Here is a 22,922-nt window from a genome sequence, read left to right on the forward strand (position 1 = left end):
TGGTACTCCTTGTATATAGTCTTGTTATTTTCTACTCTCTATACTGTATATAGTCTTGTTATTTTCTACTCCCTATAATGTATATATTCTTGTTATTTTCTACTCCCTATACTGTATATAGTCTTGTTATTTTATACTCCCTATACCGTATATAGTCATGTTATTCTCTACGCACTGTGTCTCCAGTGCTCATTCACAGCCCGGTGCGCTCGGTGCCAGCTCTCCGCACTTGCCTTGCGAAAATGATCATCCAGCCAGGATGGGTTGCTCCTGGTCTCCAGTGAGCCTCCTCGGACAAGAATATCCTGTGCCGGTTCTACGCACTGTGTCGCCAGTGCGCCTTCACAGCCGAGTACATCCTGTGCCTCCTCCCCGCACTCGCCCTGAGGTGCGTGTCATCAGCCCGGTGGCACCTGTACCGCTCCCACGCATCAGGCCTCCAGTGCACCTCCACAGTCCAGTACGTCCTGTGCCTCCTCCCCGCACCCGCCCTGAGGTGCGTGTCATCAGTCAAGTGCCAACTGTACCAGTCCCACGCATCAGGCCTCCAGTGCGCCTCCACAGTCCAGTACATCCTGTGCCACCTCCCTGCACTCGCCCTAAGGTGCCTGTCATCAGCCCGGTGCCACCTGTAGCGGTCCCACGCATCAGGCCTCCAGTGCGCCTCCACAGTCCAGAGCTTCCGGTGACAGTTCCTAGTCCAGAGCTTCTGGTGACAGTTCCCAGTCCAGATCTTCCGGCGACAGTTCCCAGTCCAGAGCTTCCTGCGACAGTTCCCAGTGCAGAGCTTCCGGCGATGTTTCACAGTCCGGAACCTCCAACGACTGTCCACAGTCCGGAACCTCCCTCGACGGTCCACAGTCCGGAACCTCCCTCGACGGTCCACAGTCCGGAACCTCCCTCGATGGTCCACAGTCCGGAGCCTCCCTCGATGGTCCACAGTCCGGAGCCTCCTGAGACGGTCCACAGTCCGGAGCCTCCTGAGACGGTCCACAGTCTGGAGCCTCCTGAGACGGTCCACAGTCCGGAGCCTCCTGAGACGGTCCACAGTCCGGAGCCTCCTGAGACGGTCCATAGTCCGGAAACTCCTGAGACGGTCCACAGTCCGGAACCTCCTGAGACAGTCAACGGTCCGGAACCTTCTGCGATGGTCCACAGTCCAGAACCTCCAGTTCCATGGCCGGAGCCTTTCCATGCACTGATGCCCAGTCTAAGCACGGCGTCCAGTCCCGCTCCATGGCCGGAGCCTTTCCCTGCACCGATGCCCAGTCTAAGCACGGCGTCCAGTCCCACTCCATGGCCAGAGCCTTTCCCTGCCCAGTCTAAGCACGGCGTCCAGTCCAGCTCCAAGGTCAGAGTCTTCTTCTGCGTTGGTGCCCAGTCCAGGCACAGTGTCCAGCCCGGGTCCATGGCTGTATTCACAGGATGAGCGGATTCTTCGTCCTGCACCTGAGCCGCCTCCGATGCTGGAGGATCCGTGGGATGAGAGGGTTCTTTGTCCCGCACCAGAGCTGCCACCGACACTAGACATCCCCCCTAACCCTCCCTTTTGGTTTCAGGTTTTGCAGCAGGAGTCCGCACCTTTGGGAGGGGGGGTACTGTCACACCCTGACCATAGAAAGCCTTTATGTTCTATGGTGGAGTAGGTCAGGGCTTGACTGAGGGGTGTTCTAGTTTATTATTTCTATGTGTAGTCTAGTTTTTGTATTTCTAGGTTGGCCTGGTATAGTTCCCAATCAGAGGCAGCTGTCTATTGTTGTCTCTGATTGTGGATCATATTTAGGTAGCCTTTTCCCAGCTGTTGTTTGTGGGATCTTGTTTTTGTATTGTTGCTTTTGAGCCCTACAAGGCTGTACGTTCGTTTGTTTGTTTCTCTTTATTATTTTGTTGCTGGTTCACATTTAAAATAAATATGATGAACCCAAATCACGCTGCGCCTTGGTCTACCCATTTCGACGAGCGTTACAGTATATAGTCTTGTTATTTTCTACTCCCTATGCTGTATATAGCCTTGTTATTTATATTCTTTATTTTTGTTTAATTATTCACTTAGCCACTATTTCCATTTTTACTGTTCGTCTACACCTGTTTTCTACGAAGCATGGGCCAAATAACGTTTGATTTGATTGAATTCATATAGATTTGCAGACCCTGTCATTCCTTTCCCATGTTACTGTACGCTAAACTTATATTTAATGGAGCCCTAGCTTACATAACCTGCTATCCTTAGATCATTCCATCGTTTGACGTCCGCATGACTTCCGTTCATTTCCTCAATCTTTAAACTGACACACTTTTACTACCGGTCCCCATTTCGCTATACGTATTATCATAAATGGCGTTACGTATGGTGACGTTATCAGGCTAAGCAGCTTGGCAGGAAGCTGATGATTAATCACGTTGGAGTGTGATGTCGACACCTCATCAGCCAACGCTGTGATGAATGTGGCTCTCTAATGCTGAAGCTATAAATCACTATCTATCGTTGTGTGTGTGTGTGTGTGTGTGTGTGTGTGTGTGTGTGTGTGTGTGTGTGTGTGTTTGTGAGTGTGTCTGTGCACTAATGCTGAAGCTATAAACTGTTATCTATCGCTGAGCTCTCATCGTAATGAATGGCACCAGCCAGAGAGAGAGAGAGAGGGGGAGAGAGAGAGAGAGTCTGAGGAGAGGGACATGCAGGGTAAGAACATAATACTCACTGCCATACTTGAGACCGAGGAGACTGAGTCTAGTGCTGCCTCTCTGGGGTTGAAGTAACACCACTGGTTGGCTATGTTCCAGTGTCTATACTAGTATAGCACTTAAGATGCTTTCCCAATACATTGATTCGTTCTAAGTGGTATGCTAAGTGTGGATATTGGAATGCTGCCAATGTTTATGTGATTTCCATATCTAAATAGGAAATGTACATAGTGAATTCCACCTCCTCCTTCTTCTTCTTCTTCTTCTTCTTCTTCTTCTTCTTCTTCTTCTTCTTCTTCTTCTTCGTGATAAGACTAGAGACAGTATAATTATGATGACAGGGCATGAGAAACAACAACTGCCTCCTCATTGCGCAGTTAGTTTATCTAATCACAGACTGTGTCCCACAGATAAAATCTACACAGCAGATTATTCAAATGGTGCATGTCTTTGTCAAAGTAACGGTCTGAGAATTCTCTCATCTCATCCTCTCATCTTGGAATGGTTTTCAGTCATGGTACACGCGGTAACAGTTTGCAATAAGTTGCTCTTATTATACCTGTGAAGTAAAAAATAAAGTATTATTACATATACCTTTTAGTAATTGCATTTGAATTGTATGGTAATGGAGTTGAGCGGTAACTGGTTCACTGTGGATGAATATCAAATCAAATCCAAATGTATTTGTCACGCACACAGTTTACAATATGTATGAAAGGTGGCAGTACAATAATCAATATAAATAATAAAAAGTAAAATTAAAAATATATAGTCATTAGAAGGTAGTTTGCAAAGTAATGAACGGATATGTACACGTAGGATATACAGTATAGATTATGAATGTGCTATGTCAAGTATGATTGTATTTACAAATGTAAAGCGAATAGTGACTTGGCCGCACAGTTCAATAAATAGTATATAATAGAACAGCAGCATTGACTGTGCGTGTGTTTGTGTGTGTTTGTGTGGTTGTATGTCAAGATGCTCTCAATGGTTCAGCTGTAGAACTTCTTGAAGATCTGAGGGCCCATTCCAAATGTCTTCAGTCACCTGAGGATGAAGAGGCGCTGTTGTGCCTTCTACGCCATGGTGTCGGTGTGATTGGTCCATGTCAGGTCCTCTGTTGTGCCATCTACGCCATGGTGTCGGTGTGATTGGTCCATGTCAGGTCCTCTGTTGTGCCATCTACGCCATGGTGTCGGTGTGATTGGTCCATGTCAGGTCCTCTGTTGTGCCATCTGCCATGGTGTCGGTGTGATTGGTCCATGTCAGGTCCTCTGTTGTGCCATCTAATGGTGTCTTGATTGGTCCATGTCAGGTTCTCTGTTGTGCCATCTAATGGTGTCGGTGTGATTGGTCCATGTCAGGTTCTCTGTTGTGCCTTCTACGCCATGGTGTCGGTGTGATTGGTCCATGTCAGGTCCTCTGTTGTGCCATCTACGCCATGGTGTCGGTGTGATTGGTCCATGTCAGGTCCTCTGTTGTGCCATCTACGCCATGGTGTCGGTGTGATTGGTCCATGTCAGGTCCTCTGTTGTGCCATCTACGCCATGGTGTCGGTGTGATTGGTCCATGTCAGGTCCTCTGTTGTGCCATCTACGCCATGGTGTCGGTGTGATTGGTCCATGTCAGGTTCTCTGTTGTGCCATCTACGCCATGGTGTCGGTGTGATTGGTCCATGTCAGGTTCTCTGTTGTGCCTTCTACGCCATGGTGTCGGTGTGATTGGTCCATGTCAGGTCCTCTGTTGTGCCATCTACGCCATGGTGTCGGTGTGATTGGTCCATGTCAGATCCTCTGTTGTGCCATCTACACCATGGTGTCGGTGTGATTGGTCCATGTCAGGTTCTCTGTTGTGCCATCTACGCCATGGTGTCGGTGTGATTGGTCCATGTCAGGTCCTCTGTTGTGCCATCTACGCCATGGTGTCGGTGTGATTGGTCCATGTCAGGTTCTCTGTTGTGCCATCTACGCCATGGTGTCGGTGTGATTGGTCCATGTCAGGTTCTCTGTTGTGCCATCTACGCCATGGTGTCGGTGTGATTGGTCCATGTCAGGTCCTCTGTTGTGCCATCTACGCCATGGTGTCGGTGTGATTGGTCCATGTCAGGTCCTCTGTTGTGCCTTCTACGTGGTGTGTGATTGGTCCATGTCAGGTTCTCTGTTGTGCCTTCTACGCCATGGTGTCGGTGTGATTGGTCCATGTCAGGTCCTCTGTTGTGCCTTCTACGCCATGGTGTCGGTGTGATTGGTCCATGTCAGGTCCTCTGTTGTGCCATCTACGCCATGGTGTCGGTGTGATTGGTCCATGTCAGGTCCGCTGTTGTGCCATCTACACCATGGTGTCGGTGTGATTGGTCCATGTCAGGTCCTCTGTTGTGCCATCTACGCCATGGTGTCGGTGTGATTGGTCCATGTCAGGTCCGCTGTTGTGCCATCTACGCCATGGTGTCCCATGTCAGGTCCTCTGTTGTGCCATCTACGCCATGGTGTCGGTGTGATTGGTCCATGTCAGGTCCTCTGTTGTGCCATCTACGCCATGGTGTCGGTGTGATTGGTCCATGTCAGGTCCTCTGTTGTGCCATCTACGCCATGGTGTCGGTGTGATTGGTCCATGTCAGGTCCTCTGTTGTGCCATCTACGCCATGGTGTCGGTGTGATTGGTCCATGTCAGGTCCTCTGTGGTGCCATCTACGCCATGGTGTCGTTGTGCTCACCCCCCTGTTTTCTGTAGTCCATGATCAGTTCCTTGGTTTTGCTGACGTTGAGGGAGAGGTTATTTTCCTGGCATCACTTTGCCAGAGCTCTAACCTCCTCCCTGTGGGCTGTCTCGTGAGGCCCACTGCCGTTTTGTCGTCGACAAACTTAACGATGGTGTCGGAGTCATGCATGGCCACGCAGTCGTGGGTGTACAGGAGGGGGCTGAGCCCACACCCCTCGGGGCTGCTGTGTTGCGTGTCGGAGGTGTTTTTGCTTACCCTCACCACCTGGGGTCTGCCCGTCAGGAAGTCCAGGATCCAGTTGTAGAGGGAGGTGTTTATAACCACTGCCCTGAGTTTAAAGCATGGCTGCGTTTACACAGTCAGCCAAATTCGGATGTTTTTTTCACTCATTGGTCTTTTGACCAATTATATCAGCCCTGAAAAAGATCTAATGAGAAAAGATCGGATGTGATTAGTCAAAAGATCAATTAGAAAAAATATCAGAATTGGGCTTCCTGTGTAAACGCGGCCTAACTTTCCAGTGAAAATCTCACTTTTAAAAGTTAATTTTCTGTTACTCAGTTTATGTTGTTGACTCATCTTATACATGTTTTTGTGTCCAAAGCATACATTTGAGAAAAAACACAATCACAAACAGACCATTTAAAAAATGCTTGCTAATTATGTAACCATGCCCCATTGGCTGAGCTGGTCAATCAGTGGTCAATTTGTATGAATATTTTCAATGACCAGTACACGCCCACACCATTCTGTTGTCAGGTTCCGCCCACTGCATTCCAACACAGAAAAGCTCATTTTTAACATACTTAATTTAATTTTAAAAACATTTTTAAATGACGTATTTCACACATATTGTAATAATTCTATGTCATATTTCATAATGAACTTGGAGGGGGCTATGGTGTTGAAAGCTGAGCTGAAGATCAATATTAACGTACATGGCCTGACAGACATTAATGTAATTCCTATGACACAAGTTGCATTTTCAAAGCTGACACAGCTTTGTCAATGCAGTAGCGTGTTTGAAAAAATAAGTACAGTAGATTATTTATTGAACAGATTCGTTATTGAACAAATGGGGTAGTAGTCACAGTACTGTGTTTAAGGAATACATCAAAAACATAACATATTTATATCCCCTCTACCCAAAGCCCAGCCAGTCGAGACAATGCATATTTAAAACCTCAGAGATATATCCATGTGAATAATATGTTAAAAAAAAAACTCCCACTCTAAAGTGATTGTCGCTGAAGCACTACGCTACGTCCCAAATGGCACCCTATTCCCTATGTAGTGCACTACTTTTGACCAGGGCCCAAAAGCCTCTGGTCAAAAGTAGTACACTAAATAGGGAATAGGGTGCTATTTGGAACAAATCCCTAGTCTGTTGGATATTAAAGGAGATTTAATTCAGGCTGGAGCTTTTCCATTTCATTTCTCCCAGACCCACGCAGCTCCACTGTAACACAAGGTCTTTGTCCAAAATGGCAACCTATTCCATAAAAAAGTGCACTACATTTGACCAGAGCTACTACTAAAGTAGTGCACTAAATAGGAAATAGGGTGCCATTTTGGAGGCAACCAAGGTCTGCTGGTGATCAATACAGCTTTAATTGGAGAGATGGATTATAATAGAGGCATTAGGCCTCATTGATTAGCACTCAACAGCAGTGTTCATTGTATGAAGAGAGACTGACAGTCAATATCAACTTCACTTACTTCTAGCGGGTAACAACAGACAACAGAGACCCATATCCCCCATGCCAAGGCATTATCCAACATGGAGTACGCATCCCAAATGGCACCCTATTCCCTTTAGAGTGCACTACTTTTGATCAGGGCCCATATGGCTCTGGGTCAAAAGTAGTGCACTAATTTAGGAAATAGGGTGCCATTTGGGACAGATACCAAGGGACACATGTAAATGTCAAGTATATTCTTGACTATAGTTTAGAGGGAATATTTTTAATTTCAGGACTTTATGTTAAACCAAATTAGGCTCTTTGCAATTGCATCATTCCACCTTTGGGTGGTGCTACACCGGTTGTAAATACCTTGATATTCATCATATGGATGTACAGTATAGTGGTTGTACTGTATAAGTGTCCTGATTCTGGTGTCGAATTGTATTGATTTATTAGCTCTGTACTTTGTCACAATATGCTTAGTCTCTGCTGCTCTGATAGGCTGTGATAGGATTGCCTTTAATAGAGAGTTGGTAGAGATATCACAGAGATAATTCAGAGGCCATGATGACACTATTATTTACTAGTCGGTAATTGGATTAATGAAACAATCAACCAATCACTGATTATTGAACTCTGAGAGATAGAAAAGAGAGAAAAAAACACAGTCCAATGGTCGGGGAAAACAACAATAAATATCCCCAATAGGTTTTTATCGGCAAGCAGCACATTGCTTATTTTACCCTCTGCAGTCAGGGCCAGACGGGGAACTGCTCTCTAATTAACTCTGGAATTGGCTTTTTTGGCCTAACACTTTTTCACTATTCACAGGGCCAGAGATTATCTTTGTATGCATCTCAAATGGCACCCTACATAGTGCACTACTTTTGACCAGAGCGCTATGGACCCTGGTCAAAACTAGTGGACTATGAAGGGAATAGGGTGCATTTGGGATGCATCCTATCTTTTTGGTCAATGGTAATCCTATTCAGTGGTGGGGGGAAATGATGCAATGCCCAGGGCTGCTGCAATATATTTCCTCCTCTCTCTCTAACTCTCTCACTGATCTGTTTGCTGTGTTTACTTAACTATCTATGGACTGTCTGGCTCAGGCTTAGGCTCTTGGGCTGGCAGAGTCCTACGGTCACTTACTATAATTCACGTAAGGCCTCTCTGTGGAGTTTTTACTCCTGGTGAGAATAAGACGTGGGAAGCAAAATCTTGTACAGAGTTAAGAAGAGAGATACAGTACTGTCATTGTCTTTCAACTTCCAGGAAGTTAACAAGGAAACATAGTAGCCAATAGTTTCAATCGTTTCAATAGAACTGATCACTATCCCTCAGCAAGAAACAACCACAATCCTAACCATAGCTTCATGTCCACATACCGGCTCAACCCTAACCCTAGCCTCAACCACAACCCCAGCCCTAAACCTAACCTTAGCTAACACCTTAGCTGCTAGCTTGCCTTCCCTGTAGAACCTATTCAAATCAAATCAAATCAAATATTGTATATTACTCCTGTACATAGTGAGGAGAGCCCTCTCCCCAGAGTCCTACATCAGTCCTACATCAGGCATCACTGCCGCTGAGTAGATCAGGGTATTCTGAATATGAGAGATGTGAAGTGATAGGGGACAAATGCTGACACATCAGTGGGACCCAATTGTCATTCTTGAGTAAAAGTAAAGACACCTTAATGAAAAATGACTCAAGTAAAGGTGAACGTTAACCAATGAAATACTACTTGAGTTAAAGTCTAATAGTATTTTGTTTTAAATATACTTAAGTATACGTATAAATCATTTCACATTCCTTATATTAAGCAAATCAGATTGCAGGATTGGACAGCCAGGGGCACACTTCAACACTTTGACAATGATTTGCAAACAAAGTATCTTTTTAGTGAGTCCGCCAGATCAGAGGCAGCACAGATGACCAGAGATGTTGTCTTAGTAAGTCTGTGAATTGGACCAATTCCTGCCCTGCTAAGCATTCAAAATGTAACAAGTACTTTTGGGTGTGAAGGAAAATGAATGGAGTAACAAGTACATTATTTTCTTTAGGAATGTAGTGTACAAAAAGTAAAAGTTGTCAAAAATATAAACAGTAAAGTAAAGTACAAATACCCCCAAAAAAGACTTAAGTATTTATAATGTTCTTCACTGTTTGCCCTTTTCTTGTGGTGACAGGTCACAAATCTTGCGACTGTGATGGCACACTGGTATTTCACCCAATAGATATGGGAATTTATCAAAGTTGGATTTGTTTTTCAAATTCTTTGTGGGTCTGTGTAATCTGAGGGACATATGTGTCTCTGTAACGCTTGTCGTTGGAATGAGGTGAGGACCAAAGCGCAGCGTGGTGAGTGTTCATCATTATATTTATTCAACAGAGAAGACTAAACAAAATAACAAAGGAGAACGAAACGAAACAGTTCTGTAAGGTGACAGAACAGAAGACAATCACCCACACCACACAGGTGGGAAAAGGCTACCTAAGTATGATTCTCAATCAGAGACAACGAACGACATTTGCCTCAACGAACGACAATACCAGGCCAAACACAAAACCACAACATAGAAAAAAGAACATAGACTACCCACCCAACTCACGCCCTGACCATACTAAAACAAAGACATAACAAAAGAACTAAGGACAGAACGTGACAGTCTCTAATATGGTCATGCATTTGGATGTTAGGGAGAGCAGCTTAGTTTCCACCTCATTTTGTGGACAGTGTGCACATAGCTTGTCTTCTCTTGAGAGCAAGGTCTGCCTACGGCGGCCTCTCTCAGTAGAAAGGCTATGCTCACTGAGTCTGTACAAAGCTTTCCTTCATTTTGGGTCAGTCACAGCAGTCAGGCATTCTGCCACTGTCTACTCTCGGTTTAGGGCCAAATATAATTCTAGTTTGATCTTTCTTTCCATTAATTATTTCCAGTGTGCCAAGTCATTATTGTTTTAATTTCTTATGATTTGGGTGGGTCTAATTGTGTAGCTATCCTGGGGCTCTGTGAGGTCTAAACAGAGCTCCAGGACCAGCTTGCTTAGGGGGCTCTTCTCCAGGTTCATCTCTCTGTAGGTGATGACTTTGTTATGGAGGATTTGGGCATCGCTTCCTATTAGATGGTTGTAGCCAAATTTATAGCCAAATGTAATTTGTGGTCTGTATATTTTATCATTTAATAACGTCTTTGCTTGCTTTGAGGACAATACAGTGCCACCAACACGGCCCGCTACCAAAACCTGTGGGCTCTCCTTCACCGCAGCCAATGTGAGTAAAACATTAAACGTGTTAACCCTCGCAAAGCTGCCGGAGCAGACGGCATCCCTAGCTGCGTCCTCAGAGCATGCCCAGACCAGTTGGCGGGTGTGTTTACGGCCATATTCAGTCAATCCCTATCCCAGTCTGCTGTTCCCACATGCTTCAAGAGGGCCACCTTTCTTTCTGTTCTCAAGAAAGCTGTAAGGTAACTGAGCTAAACAACAATCGCCCCGTTGCACTCACTTCCGTCATCATGAAGTGCTTCGAGAGACTAGTCAAGGACCATATCACCTCCACCCTACCTGACACCCTAGACCCACTCCAATTTGCTTATCGCCCCAATAGGTCCACAGACGATGCATTTGCAACCACACTGCACACTTCCCTAACCCATCTGTACAAGAGGAATACCTATGTGAGAATGCTGTTCATCGACTACAGCTCAGCATTTAACACCATAGTACCCTCCAAACACGTCATCAAGCTCGAGACCCTGGGTCTCGACCCCGCTCTGTGCAACTGGATACTGGACTTCCTGACAGGCCGCCCCCAGGTGGTGAGGGTAGGTAACAACCTCTCCACCCCACTGATCCTCAACACTGGGGCCCCACAAGGGTGCGTTCTGAGCCCTCTCCTATACTCCCTGTTCACCCACGACTGCGTGGCCATGCACGCCTCCAACTCAATCATCAAGTTTGCAGACGACACTACAGTGGTAGGCTTGATTATCAACAATGACGAGACGGCCTACAGGGAGGAGGTGAGGGCCCTCGGAGTGTGGTGTCAGGAAAATAACCTCACACTCAACGTCAACAAAACAAAGGAGATGATCGTGGACTTCAGGAAACAGCAGAGGGAGCACCCCCCGATCCACATTGACGGGACAGTAGTGAAGAGGGTAGTAAGTTTTAAGTTCCTCGGCATACACATAACGGACAAACTGAATTGGTCCACCCACACAGACAGCGTGGTGAAGAAGGCTCAGCAGCGACTCTTCAAACGCAGGAGGCTGAAGACATTTGGCTTGTCACCAAAAGCACTCACAAACTTTTACAGATGTACAATCGAGGGCATCCTATAGGGCTGTATCACTGCCTGGTATGGCAACTGCTCCGCCCACAACCGTAAGACTCTCCAGAGGGTAGTGAGGTCTGCACAACGCGTCACCGTGGCCAAACTACCTGCCCTCCAGGACACCTACACCACCCGATGTCACAGGAAGGCCATAAAGATCATCAAGGACAACAACTACCCGAGCAGCTGCCTGTTCACCACGCTATCATCCAGAAGGTGAGGTCAGTACAGGTGTATCAAAGCAGGGACCGAGAGACTTAAAACCATCTCAAGGCCATTAGACTGTTAAACAGCCAGCACTAACATTGAGTGGCTGCTGCCAACATACTGACTCAACTGACGCAGCCACTTTAACAATGTAAAAATGTCTGGAAAAATGTATCACCAGACACTTTAAACAATGCCACTTAATATAATGTTTACATACCCTACATTACTCATCTCATATGTATATACTGTACTCTATACCATCTACTGCATCTTGCCATCTTGATGTAATACATGTATCACTAGCCACTTTAATCAATGCCACTTTTATATGTTTACATACCCTACATTACTCACCTCAAATGTATATACTGTACTCGATACCATCTACTGCATCTTGCCATCTTGATGTAATACATGTATCACTAGCCACTTTAATCAATGCCACTTTTATATGTTTACATACCCTACATTACTCATCTCATATGTATATACTGTACTCGATACCATCTACTGCATCTTGCCTATGCCGTTCTGTACCATCACTCATTCATATATCTTTATGTACATTTACATTTACATTTAAGTCATTTAGCAGACGCTCTTATCCAGAGCGACTTACAAATTGGTGCGTTCACCTTAAGACATCCAGTGGAACAGCCACTTTACAATAGTGCATCTAAATCTTTTAAGGGGGTGAGAAGGATTACTTTATCCTATCCTAGGTATTCCTGAAAGAGGTGGGGTTTCAGGTGTCTCCGGAAGGTGGTGATTGACTCCGCTGTCCTGGCGTCGTGAGGGAGTTTGTTCCACCATTGGGGGGCCAGAGCAGCGAACAGTTTTGACTGGGCTGCGCAGGAACTGTACTTCCTCAGTGGTAGGGAGGCGAGCAGGCCAGAGGTGGATGAACGCAGTGCCCTTGTTTGGGTGTAGGGCCTGATCAGAGCCTGGAGGTACTGAGGTGCCGTTCCCCTCACAGCTCCGTAGGCAAGCACCATGGTCTTGTAGCGGATGCGAGCTTCAACTGGAAGCCAGTGGAGAGAGCGGAGGAGCGGGGTGACGTGAGAGAACTTGGGAAGGTTGAACACCAGACGGGCTGCGGCGTTCTGGATGAGTTGTAGGGGTTTAATGGCACAGGCAGGGAGCCCAGCCAACAGCGAGTTGCAGTAATCCAGACGGGAGATGACAAGTGCCTGGATTAGGACCTGCGCCGCTTCCTGTGTGAGGCAGGGTCGTACTCTGCGGATGTTGTAGAGCATGAACCTACAAGAACGGGCCACCGCCTTGATGTTAGTTGAGAACGACAGGGTGTTGTCCAGGATCACGCCAAGGTTCTTAGCGCTCTGGGAGGAGGACACAATGGAGTTGTCAACCGTGATGGCGAGATCATGGAACGGGCAGTCCTTCCCGGGAGGAAGAGCAGCTCCGTCTTGCCGAGGTTCAGCTTGAGGTGGTGATCCGTCATCCACACTGATATGTCTGCCAGACATGCAGAGATGCGATTCGCCAACTGGTCATCAGAAGGGGGAAAGGAGAAGATTAATTGTGTGTCGTCTGCATAGCAATGATAGGAGAGACCATGTGAGGTTATGACAGAGCCAAGTGACTTGGTGTATAGCGAGAATAGGAGAGGGCCTAGAACAGAGCCCTGGGGGACGCCAGTGGTGAGAGCACGTGGTGAGGAGACAGATTCTCGCCACGCCACCTGGTAGGAGCGACCTGTCAGGTAGGACGCAATCCAAGCGTGGGCCGCGCCGGAGATGCCCAACTCGGAGAGGGTGGAGAGGAGGATCTGATGGTTCACAGTATCGAAGGCAGCCGATAGGTCTAGAAGGATGAGAGCAGAGGAGAGAGAGTTAGCTTTAGCAGTGCGGAGTACTGTACATATTCTTCATTCCTTTACACTTGTGTGTATAAGGTAGTTGTTGTGAAATTGATAGGTTAGATTACTCATTGGTTATTACTACATTGTAGGAACTAGAAGCACAAGCATTTCGCTACACTCGCATTAACATCTGCCAACCATGTGTATGTGACCAATAAAGTTTGATTTGATTTGTATGTGACCAATAACATTTGATTTGATTGGACTCGATTTAAGTTTGGATACCATCAACACCACAGGCTTTTATAGTTTGGAAGGTTTGTATTTTGTTCTGTTGTTCATTCAATGAGCCAAGCCTATGTGTTCGTAGCTTCAACCCCGCAGCACACGCATGGCACGCACACGCGCGCGCACACACACACACGCACACACACACACCAATTGGTTAATAATGGACTGCTGATTTTCTATATTTTTTTCTCTTGCTTTGTTTAATCTTTTCCATATTATTGTCTATCTCTGATAAGCTACCGAGGAAAAGGGCTGAAAAGACCATATTAATATATGTAGCCTTATAAATAATGTTAATGAAATCAATAACTTGCTAACTTCAGATAACAGTCATATATTAGCCATTTCTGAGACTCACTTAGATAATTCATTTGATGATACAGCAGTAGGAATAAAAGGATATAACATCTATTGTGGAGACAGAAAACCTTAAGGGGAATCTGTTGCTGTATATATTCAGAGCCATATCCCTGTAATGCTTAGAGAAAATCTTATGTCAAGTGTTATTGAAGTGTTGTGGTTGCAGGTTCACTTGGCACATCTGAAGCCTTTTCTTTTGGGTTGTTGCTATTGGCCACCAAGTGCTAACAGTCAGTTTCTAAATAATATGTGTGAAATGCTTGATAGTGTATGTGATGTAAACAGAGAGGTCTACTTTCTTGGGGACCTTAATATTGACTGGTTTTCATCAATCTGTCTGCTCAATAGGAAGCTTCTCACTGTAACCACTGCCTGTAATCTGGTTCAGGTTATTAATCAACCTACCAGGGTGTTTACAAACACTACAGGGACATTATTATCCACATGTATCAATCACATATTTACTAATACTGTAGAACTTTGTTCTAAAGCTGTATCCGTACCCATTGGATGCAGTGATCACAATATAGTGGCTATATACAGGAAAGCCACAGTTCCAAAAGCTGGGCCTAAAATACTGTATAAGAGATCATACAAAATATTTAGCTGTGACTCTTATGTGGATCAAGGTAAAAATATTTGTTGGTCTGATGTAATTAATAAGGAGCATCCAGACACTGCACTTGATGCATTTATTAAATTGCTTCTTCCATAGGGCGGCACACAATTGGCCCAGCGTCATCCGGGTTAGGGTTTGACCGGGATAGGCCGTCATTGTAAATACGAATTTGTTCTTAAGGACTTGCCTAGTTAAATAAAGGTTAAATAAAAAATAAATAAACATTAAAATTATTGTTAAACATGCACCTGTTATGAAACTGATTGTTAGAACTGTTAAGGCTCCATGGATTTAGTGGGTAATAGGTCTGGCTGCACATCTGCCTGTCTGACAAATTGAGAAATTATGTCACTAAACTCAACAAAACAAATCAGAAACTGTATTTATTATGAAGCCAAGATCAATGAATTAAAGAACGATGGCAAAAAAACTTTGGAGTAGTTTAAATTCAATTATGGGCAGAAAGAACAATTCAACTCCATCTTTTATTGAATCAGATGGCTTATTCATAACAATTTGATGTTGCCAATTATTTTAATGATTACTTCATTGACAAAGTGGGTAAACTTAGGCAGGAAATGCCAACAACAAACAGTGAGCCATCGTATTCCTGCATAAAAAAAACTAATGAAATGAAAGAAAAGTATTGAATTTTGTAAAGTTAGTGTGGGAGAGGTGGAAAAAGTATTGTTAACGATCAATAATGACAAACCTCCTGGCATTGGCAACTTAGATGGAAAGCTACTGAGGATGGTAGCTGACTCTATTGCCCCTCCTATCTGTCTTGTCTTTAATCTGAGCCTAGAGGAAAGCATTTGTCCTCAGGCCTGGAGGCAAGCCAAAGATATTCCGCTACTCAAGAGTGATAAAGCGGCCTTTACTGGTACTAACAGCAGACCTATGAGCTTGCTGCCAGCTCTTAGCAAACTGTTGGAAAGAATTGTGTTTAACCAAATACAATTATATTTCTCTGTAAACAAATTAAGAACAGACTTTCAGCATGCTTATAGAGAAGGGCACTCAACATGTACTGCACTGACACAAATGACTGATGATTGGTTGAAAGAAATTGATAATAAGAAGATTGTGGGAGCTGTACTATTAGATTTCAGTGCAGCCTTTGATATTATTGACCATAATCTATTGTTGAAAAAACACAGGTGTTATGGCTTTTCAACATGTGCCATATCATGGATTCAGAGCTAACTATCTAATAGAACTCAAAGGGGTTTCTTTAATGGAAGCTTCTCTAATATCAAACATGTCAAGTGTGGTGTACCGCAGGTCAGCTCTCTAGGCCCTCTACTCTTTTCTATTTTTACCAATGACCTGCCACTGGCATTAAGCAAAGCATGTGTGTCCACGTATGCTGATGATTCAACCATATACCCATCATCAACCACAGCTAATGAAGTCACTGGAACCCTTAACAAAGAGTTGCAGTCTGTTTTGGAATAGGTGGCCAGTAATAAACTGGCCCTGAACATCTCTACAACTAAGTCCATTGTATTTCATATAAATCATTCCCTAAGTTTTAGACCTCAGCTGAATCTAGTAATGAATGGTGTGGCTGTTGAACAAGTTGAGGAGACTGAATTACTTGGCATTACCTTTGATTGTAAACTGTCATGGTCAAAACATATAGATTCAATGGTTGTAAAGATGCTGAGAGGTCTGTCTGTAATAAAGATATTATGTGCTTTTTTGACACAACATTCCAAAAAGCATGTCCTGCAGGCTCTAGTTTAGTCTTATCTTGATTATTGTCCAGTCGTGTGGTCGAACACTGCAAGGAAAGACCTAGTTAAGCTGCAGCTGGCCCAGAACTGAACGGGGCCATGTTCCTTTCTCTCCTCCTTCAGTGCTGTTAGCTGAGCCATGTTCCTTTCTCTCTTCCATTAGTACTGTTAGCTGGAACATGTTCCTCTCTCTCCTCCATCATTGCTGTTAGCTGGGCCATGTTCCTCTCCCTCCTTCTTCAGTACTGTTAGCTGAGCCATGTTCCTCTCCCTCCTCCTTCAGTACTGTTAGCTGAGCCATGTTCCTTTCTCTCTTCCATTAGTACTGTTAGCTGGAACATGTTCCTCTCTCTCTTCCATTAGTGCTGTTAGCTGAACCATGTTCATCTCCCTCCTTCAGTACTGTTAGCTGAGCCATGTTCCTTTCTCTCCTTCAGTACTGTTAGCTGGGCCATGTTCCTCTCCCCCCTCCTTCAGTACTGTTAGCTGGAACATGTTCCTCTCTCTCTTCCATTAGTGCTGTTAGCTGGGCCATGTTCATCTCCCTCCTCCTTCAGTACTGTTAGCTGAGCCATGTTCCTTTCTCTCCTCCTTCAGTACTGTTAGCTGGGCCATGTTCCTCTCCCCCCTCCTTCAGTACTGTTAGCTGGGCCATGTTCCTTTCTCTCCTCCTTCAGTGCTGTTAGCTGAGCCATGTTCCTTTCTCTCTTCCATTAGTACTGTTAGCTGAGCCATGTTCCTTTCTCTCCTCCTTCAGTGCTGTTAGCTGGGCCATGTCCCTTTCTCTCTTCCATTAGTACTGTTAGCTGAAGTACTAATGAGAAATGAACATGGCCCAGCTAACAGATCTCTCTTCCATTAGTACTGTTAGCTGAACCATGTCCCTTTCTCTCTTCCATTAGTACTGTTAGTTGGGCCATGTTCCTTTCTCTCCTCCTTCAGTACTGTTAGCTGGGCCATGTCCCTTTCTCTCCTCCTTCAGTACTGTTAGCTGGGCCATGTCCCTTTCTCTCTTCCATTAGTACTGTTAGCTGGACCATGTCCCTTTCTCTCCTCCTTCAGTGCTGCTAGCTGGGCCATGTCCCTCTCTCTCTTCCGTCAGTACTGTTAGCTGGGCCATGTCCCTCTCTCTCTTCCATCAGTACTGTTAGCTGGGCCATGTTCCTTTCTCTCCTCCTTCAGAGCTGTTAGCTGGGCCATGTTCCTTTCTCTCCTCCTTCAGAGCTGTTAGCTGGGCCATGTTCCTTTCTCTCCTCCTTCAGATCTGTTAGCTGGGCCATGTTCCTTTCTCTCCTCCTTCAGTACTGTTAGCTGGGCCATGTTCCTTTTCTCCTCCTTCAATACTGTTTGCTGGGCCATGTTCCTTTCTCTCCTCCTTCAGTACTGTTAGCTGGGCCATGTTCCTTTCTCTCCTCCTTCAGATCTGTTAGCTGGGCCATGTTCCTTTCTCTCCTCCTTCAGTACTGTTAGCTGGGCCATGTTCATTTCTCTCCTCCTTCAGAGCTGTTAGCTGGGCCATGTTGCTTTCTCTCCTCCTTCAATACTGTTTGCTGGGCCATGTTCCTTTCTCTCCTCCTTCAGTACTGTTAGCTGGGCCATGTTACTTTCTCTCCTCCTCCAATACTGTTTGCTGGGCCATGTTCCTTTCTCTCCTCCTTCAGATCTGTTAGCTGGGCCATGTTCCTTTCTCTCCTCCTTCAGTACTGTTAGCTGGGCCATGTTCCTTTCTCTCCTCCTTCAGATCTGTTAGCTGGGCCATGTTCCTTTCTCTCCTCCTTTCAGTACTGTTAGCTGGGCCATGTTCCTTTTCTCCTCCTTCAATACTGTTTGCTGGGCCATGTTCCTTTCTCTCCTCCTTCAGTACTGTTAGCTGGGCCATGTCCCTTTCTCTCCTCCTTCAGTACTGTTAGCTGGGCCATGTTCCTTTCTCTCCTCCTTCAGATCTGTTAGCTGGGCCATGTTCATTTCTCTCCTCCTTCAGAGCTGTTAGCTGGGCCATGTTCCTTTCTCTCCTCCTTCAATACTGTTTGCTGGGCCATGTTCCTTTCTCTCCTCCTTCAGTACTGTTAGCTGGGCCATGTTCCTTTCTCTCCTCCTCCAATACTGTTTGCTGGGCCATGTTCCTTTCTCTCCTCCTTCAGATCTGTTAGCTGGGCCATGTTCCTTTCTCTCCTCCTTCAGTACTGTTAGCTGGGCCATGTTCCTTTCTCTCCTCCTTCAATACTGTTTGCTGGGCCATGTTCCTTTCTCTCCTCCTTCAGTACTGTTAGCTGGGCCATGTTCCTTTCTCTCCTCCTTCAATACTGTTTGCTGGGCCATGTTCCTTTCTCTCCTCCTTCAGATCTGTTAGCTGGGCCATGTTCCTTTCTCTCCTCCTTCAGTACTGTTAGCTGGGCCATGTTCCTTTCTCTCCTCCTTCAATACTGTTTGCTGGGCCATGTTCCTTTCTCTCCTCCTTCAGTACTGTAAGCTGGGCCATGTTCCTTTCTCTCCTCCTTCAATACTGTTTGCTGGGCCATGTTCCTTTCTCTCCTCCTTCAGTACTGTTTGTGGGCTGTGTGTTTCTCTCTCTCGCTTGAGTTCTCTCACTTCAGTCCGGGGTGCAGCCAGCTCTCTCAGACAGCCGTCTCTCTCCACCTTCAGCTCTCCGGGTCTTGTTGGGCGGGTGTTTTTGTGCTGGTCTGTTTTGTGGGTCTATTCTGTCTAGAGTGTGTGGACTAGCTCATCTGAGCTCCACTATCTATCTCTTTGAATGTATCTCTCTCAACAATGGAGGAACAGTGCAGTTGTGGGACCTGGGTGTGTATGTGTGTGTGTGTGTGTGTGTGGGGGGGGGGGGGGGACACGATGACGACTCTCCTCCTGGGGCTGCTCGTCTGCAGGGCAGTTTGAGTAGTGATCAGACTCGCTCAGAATGGGGGAGTCTCTCTCTCACTCTCTTTCTCTCTACCTACCCTCTGGAGCTGGAGGCAGAAGTGGAGAAGAAATCCAAAGCTGCATTATGTAATTCATTATCCAGCCGAGTCAGGATTGGTTCATGGAGAGGGGAGTGGGTGGGTGGAATTAAATATATTTTCAGAGGGTGGAGCTCAGCATGGAACATGGAGGAAAGGACAGAAGAAAGACTGGGATGGCTGTGCTCGCCTGACTGCGATGCCTCAGTAGTTTTAAAGAAGAGGGAGACATCTGTCCGGCTGTGCCCCAGCATTTTCCATCTCGCTCCCTCCTTGTTCCTCGTCTTCCACTCTTTATCTCTTACACATCTTTTCATCCCTCTCTCTAACCTCTCTGACATGCTCTCTTCCTCAACCTAACATACACAGCCCTTACACATCCACCTTCTCTGTGGCACCACCACACGCATTCACGCACGCACACGCACGCGCACACACACACACACACACACACACACACACACACACACACACACACACACACACACACACACACACACACACACACACACACACACACACACACACACACACACACACACACACACACACACACACACACACACAGCCTCTTTCAGACTTCAGGTGCTGTACAGTCCTCTCCTTGGTGTATGATGTCAAGCTTGGTGAAAAGGCTCACATTCATTAAGAGATATTGGCAAGGTCAGGAAGCTGCAGAGACAGTATGGTGCAGGAGAGAGTCAGAGGGAGAGCAGAGGAAAGAGGAGAGAGAGGAATAGAGCAGTTCAACTTCCCAGGACTATCGTCCATAGCATTCTGTGTTGTCATCTCCCTGATTCACCAACATGTTACATAATGGGACGTTGTAGCGGGAGTGAGCTGTTTTTACATAACAACAATGGGATACAGATGAAATAACACTGTAGTCACGTTTGTCTCTGTAAACATTTCTGATGTATTTCATATTATGGTGTTTTTGCACACAGTGACCTTGTAGTGGGCAGTAAAATATGATACAGTATATATGATATTATAAATACTTCCCATGCGACTCGTAATAAGACGAAGTAGTTAGCCTATTCAAATGTTTATCTGACTCAATAACGATGATTTAGCAATATGGAAGAACACTATGGTTCACTTAGTGTAATACACTCTTAGAAAAAAAGATGCAATCTAGAACAGTAAATCATTATTTGGCTGTCCCCATAGGATAACCCTTTATAGAACACTTTTTGGTTCCAGGTAGAACCCTTTTGGGTTCCATGTAGGACCCTTTCCACATAAAGCACTAAATAAACTTCAGTTGGTGCTAAATACGGCTGCTAGAATCCTGACTAGAACCAAAAAATGTGATCATATTACACCAGTGCTAGCCTCTCTACACTGGCTTCCTGTCAAAGCAAGGGCTGATTTCAAGGTTTTACTGCTAACCTACAAAGCATTACATGGGCTTGCTCCTACCTATCTCTCTGATTTGGTCCTGCCGTACATACCTACACGTACGCTACGGTCACAAGACGCAGGCCTCCTAATTGTCCCTAGAATTTCTAAGCAAACAGCTGGAGGCAGGGCTTTCTCCTATAGAGCTCCATTTTTATGGAACGGTCTGCCTACCCATGTCAGAGACGCAAACTCGGTCTCAACCTTTGAGTCTTCACTGAAGACTCATGGAGCAACGAACCGCCCTTGCTGTCTCTGCCTGGCCGGTTCCCCTCTTTCCACTGAAAGTGGCTGAGTGGCTGAGTCACTGGCTTACTGGGGCTCTCTCATGTCGTCCCTGGAAGGGGTGCGTCACCTGAGTGTGTTGATTCACTGATGTGGTCATCCTGTCGAGGTTGGCGCCCCCCCTTGGGTTGTGCCATGGCAGAGATCTTTGTGGGCTATACTCAGCCTTGTCTTAGGATGGTAAGTTGGTGTTTGAAGATATCCCTCTAGTGGTGTGGGGGCTGTGCTTTGGCAAAGTGGGTGGGGTTATATCCTTCCTGTTTGGCCCTGTTCGGGGGTGTCCTCGGATGGGGCCACAGTGTCTCCTGACCACTCCTGTCTCAGCCTCCAGTATTTATGCTGCAGTAGTTTATGTGTCGGGGGGCTAGGGTCAGTTTGTTATATCTGGAGTACTTCTCCTGTCCTATTCGGTGTCCTGTGTGAATCTAAGTGTGCGTTCTCTAATTCTCTCCTTCTCTCTTTCTTTCTCTCTCTCGGAGGACGTGAGCCCTAGGACCATGCCCCAGGACTACCTGACATGATGACTCCTTGCTGTCCCCAGTCCACCTGGCCGTGCTGCTGCTCCAGTTTCAACTGTTCTGCCTTATTATTATTCGACCATGCTGGTCATTTATGAACATTTGAACATCTTGGCCATGTTCTGTTATAATCTCCACCCGGCACAGCCAGAAGAGGACTGGCCACCACACATATGCTCTCTCTAATTCTCTCTTTATTTCTCTCTCTCGGAGGACCTGAGCCCTAGGACCATGCCCCAGGACTACCTGACATGATGACTCCTTGTGCTGTCCCCAGTCCACCTGGCCGTGCTGCTGCTCCAGTTTCAACTGTTCTGCCTTATTATTATTCGACCATGCTGGTCATTTATGAACATTTGAACATCTTGGCCATGTTCTGTTATAATCTCCACCCGGCACAGCCAGAAGAGGACTGGCCACCCCACATATGCTCTCTCTAATTCTCTATTTATTTCTCTCTCTCAGAGGACCTGAGCCCTAAGACCATGCCCCAGGACTACCTGACATGATGACTCCTTGTGCTGTCCCCAGTCCACATGGCCGTGCTGCTGCTCCAGTTTCAACTGTTCTGCCTTATTATTATTCGACCATGCTGGTCATTTATGAACATTTTAACATCTTGGCCATGTTCTGTTATAATCTCCACCCGGCACAGCCAGAAGAGGACTGGCCACCCCACATGGCCTGGTTCCTCTCTAGGTTTCTTCCTAGGTTTTGGCCTTTCTAGGGAGTTTTTCCTAGCCACCATGCTTCTACACCTGCATTGCTTGCTGTTTGGGGTTTTAGGCTGGGTTTCTGTACAGCACTTTGAGATATCAGCTGATGTACGAAGGGCTATATAAATCAATTTGATTTGATTTGATTTGATTCTGCATCGAACCCCAAAGGGTTCTCCCTGGAACCAAAAATTGTACTCCTATGGAGACAGCCCGAAGAACTCTTTTGGAACTCTTTTTTCTAAGAGTGTAGGCAATCAAGAAATGTCTAAGGATGGAATCTTAACTACAAGTATATTTAATTACATTGTAAAATGAATGGATTCACAGTTAAAAGGCAATACTGACATTAACAAAGCAGACAAAGAACAAGAAATCTAAGACCCTTTTATAAGCATCTGAGTTGTTTGGATGAGTTGTTGACCAATAGAATTACTGTAAAGTTAACATCCAATCAGATATCAGACCTACATTATGTAACCTCTCAGAGGTGAGACAATGGGGGTTGGCAAGACGAACACAGAGAATGCTGAATTCCTAAGACAACACAGAGGAGAGTCTTGCATACAGTTG

The sequence above is a fragment of the Oncorhynchus nerka genome, linkage group LG24 (assembly GCF_034236695.1).
Source record: "Oncorhynchus nerka isolate Pitt River linkage group LG24, Oner_Uvic_2.0, whole genome shotgun sequence".
Lineage (NCBI taxonomy): Eukaryota > Metazoa > Chordata > Actinopteri > Salmoniformes > Salmonidae > Oncorhynchus > Oncorhynchus nerka.